Here is a 12,455-nt window from a genome sequence, read left to right as displayed (position 1 = left end):
TGCCCCCGAGCTGTCATTCTTTTTCTTTTTTTTAACATTTATTTATTTTTGAGACAGAGAGAGAGCATGAACAGGGGAGGGTCAGAGAAAGAGGGAGACATAGAATCTGAAACAGGCTCCAGGTTGTGAGCTGTCAGCACAGAGTCCGACGCGGGGCTCGAACCCACGGACTGCGAGATCATGACCTGAGCCAAAGTCGGACGCTTAACCGACTGAGCCACCCAGGCGCCCCTGAGCTGTCATTCTTAACAGCTACACTCCAGTGCTCTGAATGGTATCAAGATGAAGTAAAAGCATGGGTTGTGGGAATGTGAGGACCCTGCCCCAAAACTCTTCCACCCTGAACTGTAAATCCCCTCAGAGAAGTACATCTACAAGTAACAAAAGCAAAATACCTTTTTTTCCAAATTATCATTTTATCACTTGACATCTAGGAATGAGGCCTACGAAAGACTGTGCTTTCCCCTAAACCTAAATACAGGTCTTACCTATCGCCAGCCTGCCGCCCAAGTCTGAAGCAATGGTAACTTTGCCCCTGGGGAACTCGTGACAGAAGAGCCAGGGCTGGATTAGGACCATCTACCATGGAACCAGGAACTATAAACTAGCATAGCCAGAATTCCAATTTTCCCCAACAGTCCTGGCTCCTAGCTGTCGCCCTGGCATAGATATGAATAATTTCATAATCTCCATAATCTTCGTAATTTGCTTTGGCCTATAGTGAGTTGGTCGCTGCAGTTGGTCAGTGGCCTACCTATATGCCAACTAAGGGAGGGAGGGCATCGTATCCTTATTACCTTTCCCCATATGACTACCTCTCTGACTCATGTCCCACCTACCATCTATCTTCCTGGAGCTAGGGAGATGGCCTTCCAGACCTGTAGGGATAATTTCTCGAGCTTATCTCCAACAAGTTCTGAAATGAGTAAAAGCAGACATTAACTCAACAAGACAAAAGTCAAACTATATTAGTGAGCTTGGGTTGCTGTAACAAAATACTACAGACTGGGTGGCTTGAACAACACATATTTATTTCTCACTGTCTGGAGGCTGGGAAGTCCCAGATCAAAATGCCGGCAGATTCAGTTCCAGTGAGAGACCTCATCCTGGCTTGTAGACAGCTGCCTCCTTGTCTCCTCACAAGAGAGAGCAAGAAAGAGCTCTGGGCCTCTTCTTATAAAGGCATGACTTCCCTCCTGAGGGGCTCCCGCATTCAACCTCATCTAAACCTAATTATGTCCCAAAGTCTCCACCTCCAAATACCCCGCATTGTGGGGGGCGGGGTTCCAACACCCAGATTGGGGGAGAACACAAGCATTCAGTCCATAACACAAAAAATTCACCCCAATTTCATTACCCATTTCAAACAGTATTTAGCTGTGCCTCCCTTCACTCAGATATTTGCTTAAATATCACTAGCTGTCCCTGACCAACCTTTCTAAAACACAAGCTTTCTAAAACACAAGCCACCAGCTTCAGCCTTTTTAATCCTCATACACAGCTTAATCTTTCTTTTTAGCAACCCTGCGTACGTGTGTGTGTGTAAAAACTATTTCTGATGGTCTCCCCTTGTGAATATGTTCCGTAACAAGTGGTCCCCAGAGAAACCTACCTGAAATTTCAAGAGGTAAGTTACCCCACCTACTCTTGTCTCCCACCACATGGCCCTCCCTCCCTGGGCTGTGGAGACAAATGTGTTAAAGCACGTGTGGTGCATATAAACTGGCATTGTCAAATCTTCCATGGGCCAACATGAAACTTCTCTTATTTAACTGTGCGGTCTTTCCTTAAAAAGGGACCCCTGCGCCCACTCAGCAATGGGAAAATGAAATTTGTCCCAATCCAGGAAATTCAAACACAATGGTATTTTTTTTAGTGACTGTTTGAAAATGTAGTCCTTCTTGGGTAAATATTCAAATTGAGGTACTTTTGCTATGGCTGCATTTCCAGCTGAAAGTGCTCCCTCGGGTCAAACTCTATGTTACCACCTCCCTCCTTTGGTCCACCTCAAATCACCAGAAGGTCCTGCCTCTGCCCATCACTGGGCAGCAATGGCTGCCAGGGGAAGGTGAGAGTCACTTATTTGACCAGTGGTTCAAGTTTGCTCCTGGCCTCACCCGACCTCCAACAGAAGACAGTTAGCCCCCTTGCTTCCAGAATCACCCGAGCCTCAGCAGAGAATTCCCCAGGCTCTGTTCTTGGTGGGGGTGGGAAAGAGCCCCTCCCACACACTTGATCTCTGTCCTCCAGGAAGCTCACTTCTCTTTCTAGGAGAGGCTGCGACAGGAGGGGACCCACGGGTCACCCACAAACTCGGGCACCTTCTCCAGGCTGCTCCCTGGTTTGATCCACTGTTGTCCTCACCTAATCATCTGTGGGGTCTTTGATCTCAGAGATTTGAAGGGGCCGGTCATGAAGGAAGGAGGGCACACTTCATACTCTGTCTCAAGTACAGCCACAAAAAAATACCTTGTATGCAACACCATTTTCCTTACGTAACACGCAAAGCCCCACCACCTGTGAGGGAGTGTCGGTGCCTGGTTCCAATCATTCCTGATTTCCTCCCACCTTGCTTCGATAATATTTTATCCTGTGGTGTTTGCTGTCTGCAGCGATGAGAAGACAGGAAGCGTACGGATCCTGATTTATCCTTCTCTGCGTGGATGCTGGAGTTGGAAGCCTGGCTTCAGAGCTTTGCTTTGCCACTTGCAGTGTGACCTTGAGCGAATCACTTAACTAGTTGTATGTCTTCTCTACAGAGGGGGTAGTCTCATGAAAAGTAAGTAAGTTAATACATACAAAGCACTTTAGGACTGTCTCTGGCACAGAGGCACACAGTAAGTGCCGGGCCATAATTACTCACTGAACAAGGCTAGTCTCTGGACGTGAGGGCTGCTGCTGTGTCTGTAGAGGGTCCAACTGATTCAACCAATGTGCCACTCATCATCACTGCACCTCACCGGCAGGCTGTCCCCGCGTGGTCCAGGGGGATGACATTAGCGGCCTTTAGCAGGACAGGAGGCCCAGCGATCTCAGAAGAGACTACCTGACTTGGGTCCCGAGATGATTGCTTTTCAGAAATTTGGCTTGACCGTTTTTAATTGCTCAGTCTTATTTTTTTCCCGTCAAAGAACAGACCTTCCTGGCTCGACAAGGAAGGTCACTGCTCACGAGGGGTTTTTCTGCATATGCGAACATCTGCTTCCAACAAACTCAGATCAGGCCATCTGCATAAATCACACAGACCTGGCAAGTGCAAAGGGAATGCGGGGCGACCTGAGCAGGATCCTTTACCTGTTGGAAGGAAGCACAGTTCTGGCATTGTGCCCTGCTGGGCATGGGCCTGGACAGTGGTGAAATGCAGACAGTCTCGGCGGGCAGAGACAAGCCGGGCAGCCGGAGCTGGCGGCCCTCCAGAGCCCAGGCCTGGCGGGCCACATGTACAGCCGCACACCGTGGTATGAACGCCGGCAAGGGTGGGCTCAGCAGCTGGAGAAAGAAGCGCCTCTCCGTTGCTGGGAGTTTCTAACTTACAGACCCATGAAGCAGCCAGGGCGGGCTCTGGTGGGCCAGACTTTGTTTCAGACAACCCGTGATCACGCACAACCTTAGAGAGAGACTGCACATGTGCGTAGGGATGGGCGTCCTGGGAGAGGATGTGTGGGAAGGCCGGGGGAAGGACAGCTCAGGGCAGAGTTTGAGAACGCTGCGTGGCAGAGGAAGGAAGGCAGGGATGGTGGCCTGGTGGGTCTGGGGAGGCAGGGGAGAGAGACCGTGGATGGAGAGCAAAGGGGGTGTGCGACATGGTGAAGGGCACGTCAGGTGTCAGGCAGCCTGGTTAACACCACGGACAACAGTGACCATGTGACCCGGGGCAGACTGCTTGGCCTTTCTAAGTCTATCTTCTCACCCAGAAAATGGAGGAAACTGCACTCTTCAGGGTATTGTGAGAATCAAATTAAATAGTCATAATTATTTTTGTTGTTGTTCATTGCTGGGTTATAATCATGGATCTAGAGTGAAGAAAGGTATTCTTTAGGAGGACCACCTAGGCAGTGGCTCTCAAACTTAAGAGTCTAACTTTTATATAGTTTGTGCTCCAACAAGGGACAGGCTCCGAAAATGGGTTCTAAGGTGATGAGAGCCCTGTTGTGTTGGCCCAAGGTTCTCTCCGCTGGACCGCATGGCACTGACAACCCCCACCTCTGGGGCGCCTGGTGTTCTGGTAGCACCTGTTGGAATCGTACAGGAAGTTACACAGGGGGTGGTGTGTAATTTGATATGATTTACAGGTATTAGACAAGAGTGACTTTGGACTCAGCATGTAAGACTGAAGAGACAGGGGAAGGGGTGGTAGAAATGAGAGACAAGGGAAAGGAAAGAGAGGAATAGCAGAAATATCCCAAACCTGCGTCATGAGGAGACTTTGAGTTGACTAGCCATGAGCCACAGCCAGCCAGTAGCACAGAATAAAACTCAGTCAAGTGTCCAGTCAGCCCCTGCAGCCTGTGGTAAAACCAGATTATATCTTCATTTTCATACCACATGGGGTTTCTTACAGGTCATTTTAAGCGGCTTATTGAGGGAAACAGCAACCCTAATGAAAGAATAGGTATCATATACATACGTCAGGACTCTGAAAGAAGTGTGGAAGGAGGTATGTCTTGTTACTTTTCTTCTAACAAAAATGGAAAATTGTCATTTCTGATCATAAAAAGGCTGTCACAGGGTTTTATGTTCACGGAGGAGGCCACCCCAGAAAGGCTCGCCCAGGCCTGCATTACCAGACTCTCCCACAGATGCTTGCCCGTGGGCACAGCTGTTTAGGCTCCTGGTGAGCTGGGCCTGGGGGGACCCCACAGGACCACTTCCAGAGCAGGGACATCCTCGAGGGAGCGTGGTTGTCAGAAGCTCTTGTAGCCAGCGCACTGGGTTGCGGAGCCCTCGCTGGCTACGGTGGTGAGTTTTCTCTTGAGGCCCCCATTGGCTGGACGTAGGTCCCAGTTCATTCTGCTTCTCATGGTGGAAGCTCGAATTCCCCAGAGCTATTTGTGGCAATTGTGTGGGCAGCTTGTCACTGTCTTCCTACCCCACAGCCCTTGTGTCCTGGTTTGTGCTCAGCTCCTCATTCTCGATTTTGACCCTTGTCTATAGCCCTCATCCAGATGTTTGGATTGGGAGCTCGTGGGTAAGAGGCTGAATCTGAACGCTGTCTCTGGTTCTTCTGCCCTGGGTGTGCTGGAGAGAAGCCATGCTGGTTTTGGTTCTTGGAATGCAACTCTGTGCTCGGGGTCGTGGCCACCTGCAAGTGTGGCTGGGCTGCCCTAATGGAACTGCTTCCTCCTTATGCTTTTGTCTATGGAGGAAGGGGTGCATGTGCTCCTACGATGAAGAAAGCTCGCCAAATACATTTGCTTGTCTTCTGATAATAGTAAGAAGTCTTTAGATCTCTCTTGCTAAAGAGAAAACAGCCAAGAGTTTTTAAATGCCAAAGTTGCACAGTCATAGAGTTATCTAAGAAATACTCCCTCTAAGTGAAGCAAAGTTGGATGAGTCTTACGGAAGAAGTCTAATTAAGTGCACACGATAAAGTTAGAATAAGCATCAGGACAGTGAGAAAGTGTCTCTGCTGTTCTGTGATGTTTTCTCTTTTACATATCTTTTTAAAATGTAGCACTCAGCAATACTTATATAGCATGGCTGTTTGCCTCAGAGAAAAAGGTATTAATTCAAAATTTTACAGTTCCGATTTGAATCTCACTCTCACATATTAAAGTGCATTTCTAAGTAAGTATTCCAGTAGTCATAACCTTCCGTGCATTAGAAATAACTGGAAAGCATATTAAAAATACAGATAGTGAAGCCCCACCCCCATAAATTCTGGGCCCAGGCATGTGTTCTGTTGGCATCTAGGACGTTTGAGAACCACCAGTCTGGTATCCCTCAAACTTTAAAGTGCATATGAATCACCTGGGGATCTTGTTAAAAAATACAGATTCTGATCCCATGGATCTGGGGTGAGGCCTGAAGTTCGGTAATTCTAACAAGCTCCCAGATGACACTGATGCTCCTGAACCACACATCACCCTGTGGTGACGTGCACAGACCATGGAACATGATACAGCCACTCACGTATTGGCAGCTGGGCCCAAACTGGAGTTAAGTAGAAAAAGAGAAAATTGTCAGACTCCTCAGGACTGGACTCCTAAGTCATGAAGTGATTAACAATGGATTTGATCATATATCACCTCAGCAGATCTACAAATAAACCACACAAGATTAGTATTATTATATTATTGTTTATGGATGAGAAAACCAAGACTCAGAAAGTCATACTGTAAGTGGGTGTATTGGTTTCCTATGGCTGCTTTACAAAAGACCACATGATCTTTAGGTTCTGGAAGTCAGAAGTCCTGAAATCAAGGCATTGGCCCTAGGGGACTCAAGGACAGAATCTGTTCCTTCTAAGGGGCTCTAGGACAGAATGTATTTTCTTTCATGTGCATCTTCCAGAGGCCACCTGCATTCCTCAGTCACGATCCCATCTTCCAACTTTATTTTTATTTTTTTTTAACGTTTTTATTTATTTTTGCGACAGAGACAGAGCATGAACGGGGGAGGGGCAGAGAGAGAGGGAGACACAGAATCGGAAGCAGGGTCCAGGCTCTGAGCCATCAGCCCAGAGCCCGACGCGGGGCTCGAAATCAAGGACCGCGAGATCGTGACCTGAGCTGAAGTCGGACGCTTAACCGACTGAGCCACCCAGGCACCCCTCATTTTCCAACTTCAAAGCCAACATCTCTGACCCTTTTTCCTTCATTACATCTCCAACCACAGCTGGGAAAGCACCTCTGCTTTTAAGGACTCAATAACTATTGTGGGCCTATCTGAATACTACATGGCACTCTCAGGTCTCAAGGTGTGAAACTTCCATCACATCTGCAAAATCTCTCTTGCTATGTAAATTCACACATGCGCAGTTTCCAGGGATTAGGGGACAGACATGTTTTGGGGGCCGCTATTCTCCCTGTCACGGTAGGAAAACCAAGATTTGGAACCTGGAATCCAATTCAGATCTGATTCCAAAGTCCACGTTTCTTCCAGTACACAACTCAAAAAGCAGCCAAATTGAATGTTGTTGTTGTGTTTCCTGGAGACCAGATGAAGAATGGAGCACAGCCTGAATTCCATTATCATCTTAAAGTGAACTAAAATAGGGCTGAAGTGGATTTTGTTTATTGCACTTCATTTTGCATTCTCCTTAGACTCACTGAAGCCCAGTCCTTCTGTGCAACAGCAGTACTTTGGGAAAAGGCACAAATATCTATCGTTCCTACTCGTTATTTAACCTAACTAAAAAATAAGATGGAAACCAAGGGATATCTTTAAGATTTGGCAGTGAATTACATATACTTCCAAGCAAGCACTTTGAAGCAAGATTAGTAAATGAGCCTCGAACACTCAACTCCCTGGCACAAAGCTTGATGACTACCGAGGGGCTCTGATCACCTCATCACTTAGACTCCCCACTGCCACAGCAGCCAGGCACTCCTGCCTACAGAGATTTAGCCCTGAAAATGAGCCAGAACTCACTCTACACTTCGTGAGTGCATTCAGAACTTGGCTTTATTTTGCGAGTAGCAATTCCACACACTAAAGTAGGGCTTATAGTTTCTAGACACATCATTAGGACAGTATGAACACGGGAATATTTAAAGTGAGTTCTTTTCCACTCATCCGTTACAGGTTGAATTATGTCTCCCCGCCGAAAAAGGAACTGAAGTTCTAACCCCAAGTACCTCAGAATATAGTCTTATTTGAAAACGGGGTCATTGCAGATGACTGGTTTCCTCCTCAGAGGAAAGAGGCACAGGGGGAGGAGGCACCCAGGTGATGACAGAGGCAGAGATTGGAGCGACCCATCTATAAGACAAGGAACACCAAGCATGCAGCAAACAGAAGGTAGAGGAGGCAGGGAAGGACTCCTCCCTACAGGCTTCAGAAGGAAACCTACCACACCGACTCTTCAGTTTTGGACCTCTAGCTTCCAGAACTGTGAGAGAACCACCTGCTATCGACTGAAGTCTCCCAGTTCTGGGGTTTTGCTCTGGCAGCGCTGACAAAGTGATATACACCATCTCTTGGGATGTTATAACTTCTTTGTCTCACTTGACAGATGGCTGTATTTCAGAACAGGTGGATGGATACAGACCAAACAGTGATCAGGATAGGACTTAAACACAAGAGATGGGGTCCCAGAGAAGGACTTTAATTACAGCATGTTATCTAAACCACACCACAGAAATCTTGCCAGAACACTATACATCATAAAGTTCACAGGCGTTTCTAAGCCTGGTTTCAGGAAGCTCTAAAGTAACTTGAGAGCACGGGCCCAGGAGACAGCTCAGCGATGGGAGCCCACAGTCCGAAGAGGACCCGCTTGCGTGTAGAGCACCCACCATGCACCAAGCACAAACTTTTGCAGAATATTACTCCTCCCTTTTGTGAAGTGAAAACAAGCAAACAAACAAACAAACGTTTTTCTCTGACCTCCTGCAGAGGGTAGGAGGAGAGGAATGCCTAACACAAGCAGGTACAACTGTCCTCCCTGGTCCCACAAAGATGCTTGTCATCCCTAACATGCTCCTCCTTCTGAAGCAGGAATCTCAGTGCCTCTCTCACTGCCTCCACCTGCCCGTCCTTCCGAGTTGCTTATTGACCTCTCCAGCGGCCACTGTTTTCACTGCAGTCCGTCGAATCCCCTCTTCACTTCTCCCTGGCCTTCCCCTATCTTCACTTCCTTCTTATCCATCTTAGGATCCACTGTGCATCACGTGGCCCGAAATCAGGGGATTCTTGCGCCAAACTCGCCTCAGTGGCTGCAGGGAAGCCGCGCGACATCGCTGGGGAGAGCCGCGCACCAGAGAGCTAAGTTTCCGGTCTGAGTTCATCAATTCCTACTCATATCAGCCCTTAAATATTTATCTAATTACTCACTTCCCTCTCCTTTGACCATTACCATTGTGAAAAAATGATTAGAGAAGACAATTTAGGTGACAGAGAAAAACTTGATTTAATATGAAGCATTCAAGTTCCAGAAGGGGGCACTCTCCCTTTCCAGGTACAGAGAACTGCAAAATGGGGTGGAAGGCAGGAAGCGTTTACAGGATAATAAATAAGGAACATGGAAGAGAAAAGACAGAAATTGAAGAAGGAACAAGGAAGTAGGCACAGAGCCCCGAGTTGGCTTGGTGTCTGGGCACTGGCTGAGTTGATATACTGTGTCTGGTCAAGCAGAGCATGTACAGGAACATTCATGAAAGCTTGCTGATTAAGCACCGCAGGCAGAAGCGCCTCCATCTTGGGGCTAGAAACTTATTTCAGTACCACTTTCATTCAAGCCACCATCATCTCTCCCCTAGACTAGCCATAATTTCTGCAGTCACTTGTCAACTCCCTCCCACCCCACCGCCCCCCATGTGTTGCACTCTGGCAGCGTTCAGGATTCCGGACTTGAAAATTGCAAATCTGTCCTTGTTACCCTTCCACTCTCCCTGGAATTCCTATTGTTCTTAGAATAATGACAGAATCTGAACTTAACCAACAAGACCAAAAGGGAGACAGATCCACTCCTGCCACGCGGGCCTTTCCATGCACTCCCTCCTTCATGCTGCCAAGGAGCCTTTTCCTATGTTGCTCCTCTGACAAGAACACTCACTGTCATCCTACACGCCATGCCACATAACCTCCACATTCTTCACGCCGCCCCTTCATCATCACCTTCACAGAGTGGCCCAGCCGTCCGTAACTCCTGAGGTCTGATCCACCTATCGGATGCTCTTAGAGTTCAAGGCCACAGTTCCATTGTTACATTTCTTTGCGGGCTTATTTGATAGATGTCTTCCCAGTAGACTGAAAATTCAAAACAAGACCAGGCTTATGTGTTTTTATCATTGTATCCTTAGCACCCAGCATACGTCATATGCAGGCACTCAATTATTTGTTCAATGAAAGCTGGATGAATATTTAATTTTCACGACCACCTGGAAAGGAAGCAATTATTCCCATTTTACAAATGAGAGAAATGAAGAAGCTCAGGGGAGTTAAATTACTTACATTGTAGATAATCAGAGACTCACCCAGGCTGTCTGATTTTTGGAAAGCTCATCTTCTTCCCTGTGTACTCTATTTCTCATAATATCATACTTAAATGTCAGAAGATATTCTGTGCTGACACCGTCAGAGGAGTGATCAAAGGTAGCATCCCCGTGGTGCTAACTGCAGGTGAGAAAACCTTTACCACCCAAGAGCAATCGGCCTATATCAAAAGTGCAAGAATGTTAGTATTTCCTCCATGTCAATAGTTCTTCCTCTAGTAATTCTGTTTTTTCATAATTGTAAGGAAATTTTAAGACATGTACACAAGAATTTGTGAATGATACTCACCACAGTACTAGGTTCAGATAATCAAATTTTGATACATCCTTATAGCAAATTTTTTATGCAGACACTAAATATGTATTTTTAAAGAATATTTAAATGAGGAGAAAATGGTTAAATAGAGCACTTCCTAATTAAAACGGCAGCAGATTAACAAAAGGACACCGATATGATCCCAATTTGGGGGGCATGTGTTTCTATCCACACATAGTGAAGAAAAAATACAGCAAAATGACAACTGCTTATCTCTAGGGAGCAAGATGATAGGCAATTGCTATTTCCTTCCATATACCTCAGTGTATTTTCAACTGTTTACCATGAGCACACATTGCTTTTATGACGAGGAAGAAAGTCGCTTTATTAAAAAGCAACGGACATGTAATTTGCTCAAAGCTTTCTCTGGTGTTTTACCAGTTTTTCAACTGCTATTTCTGAATTATTTCAGGGACAAAGTTGCTAGTCTTCTGGGGAATTTTGCTTGTCCTAACGTTCATCCTTTATATTTATATAACAGAAGGGTGTATGGTGAGTACACTGGACCAGGTGCTCCAGCCCCACCACATAAAGGGCTCAGAAGTCATCACTCAGGTCCTTACAGCAAGACACTAGACAAACTGAAAAGCAGTGACTTTTCTTGGACTCAGCAGAGTCTACTCCTGCAGGGGGGTCCGGGGGTGAGGGGGGTGGGGGAGAGACTTTACAACAAGGCTTTGCCCTGAGGTCCTGAGAGAATGGCATTCCTCTCACTCCAGCACCTTCTCACCTTCCTGTCTGTCACCTCAGAGGGATGGAGAAGCTATAGAAGAAGAAACACAAGCACAGGTCGCAGGCCAGAGACTCAAGCTCACTAAGAGACTTGAGGTTTAATCCTAAGATTAAAGAAACTCTCTCCACACACCTGAGAACCACACACAGCAAGAGGGCTCCAGTAAAATGGCGGATTGCTGCAAGACACAGGCTCTCTGTACGGAGGAGTACTTAGGGAAGTCCGAAGGAAGGAAATAAGAACCCCAGAATGTGAAGCCTTGGACATCAAGAGCTACAGCACACAGTAATCATAGCCTAACTCCTAGATGAACACAGATGGTCACACCAGACAAATGTTTATCTTAGTTCCTATTACCTAATACAGTATGTCCAGCTTTCAGTAAAAAATTACAAAGCGTGCTAAAAAGCAAACAAAACCCACAGATCAAGTTCTGTGATCCAGTAAAAAATTAGAGAACATCTCAAGCAAGCATCAAAATGAGACTCATATGAGACACAGAATTCTCACACAAGAAACTTAAAATGACAATCATTAACGTGTTGAAGGCTCCAAAGGAAAAAGCAGCCAAAAAGTAGATGGGTAATTTAAGCAGACAGATGGAAATTCTAAGAAAGAATAAAAAATGGGGCACCTGGGTGGCTGGCTCAGTTGGTTAAGTATCCAATTCTTGATTTCAGCTCAGGTCACAATCTCATGGTTCGTGGATTTGAGCCTCGCTCCGGGATCTGCCCTGTCAGCATGGAGCCTACCTGGGATTCTCTCTCTCCCTCTCTCTGTCCCTCCCCCACTCTCTTTCTCTCAAAAATAAACAAACTTTCTTATAAAAAGAGAAAGAGTCAAAAGTAAATGCTAGAAACTAAAAAGACATCCAGGAGTATCATATTCAACCTACAGAAAACTAAAGACAAAAATATCTTGAAGTCAGAGGGAAGGAGGGAGGGGAAACCATTTTACTTATAGAAGAATCCCCATATAAAGAATAAGGAGAACAGTGGGATTCTCTTCAGAAACCATGGAAGCAAGGTGGCAATGAAGTGAAATATTTAAAAAATTGAAAGAAAAACCCCCACCAACTTAGAATCCTACATGCAGAAGAATATCCTTCAAAATTTAAAGATGCTAAGACAAGCAAAAACTTGTCTGAGGGACAAACTGAGGGAATTCATCACCTAAAGACCTATACCCTGCAAAAAAAAAAAAATGTTAAAAGAAAAATCACATACATCAGAAATTTGGGTCTACATGA

This window comes from Prionailurus bengalensis, chromosome A1 (assembly GCF_016509475.1).
Source record: "Prionailurus bengalensis isolate Pbe53 chromosome A1, Fcat_Pben_1.1_paternal_pri, whole genome shotgun sequence".
Classification (NCBI taxonomy): domain Eukaryota; kingdom Metazoa; phylum Chordata; class Mammalia; order Carnivora; family Felidae; genus Prionailurus; species Prionailurus bengalensis.
The sequence above is the reverse complement of the archived record's forward strand: the minus strand, read 5'-3'. Positions refer to the sequence as shown.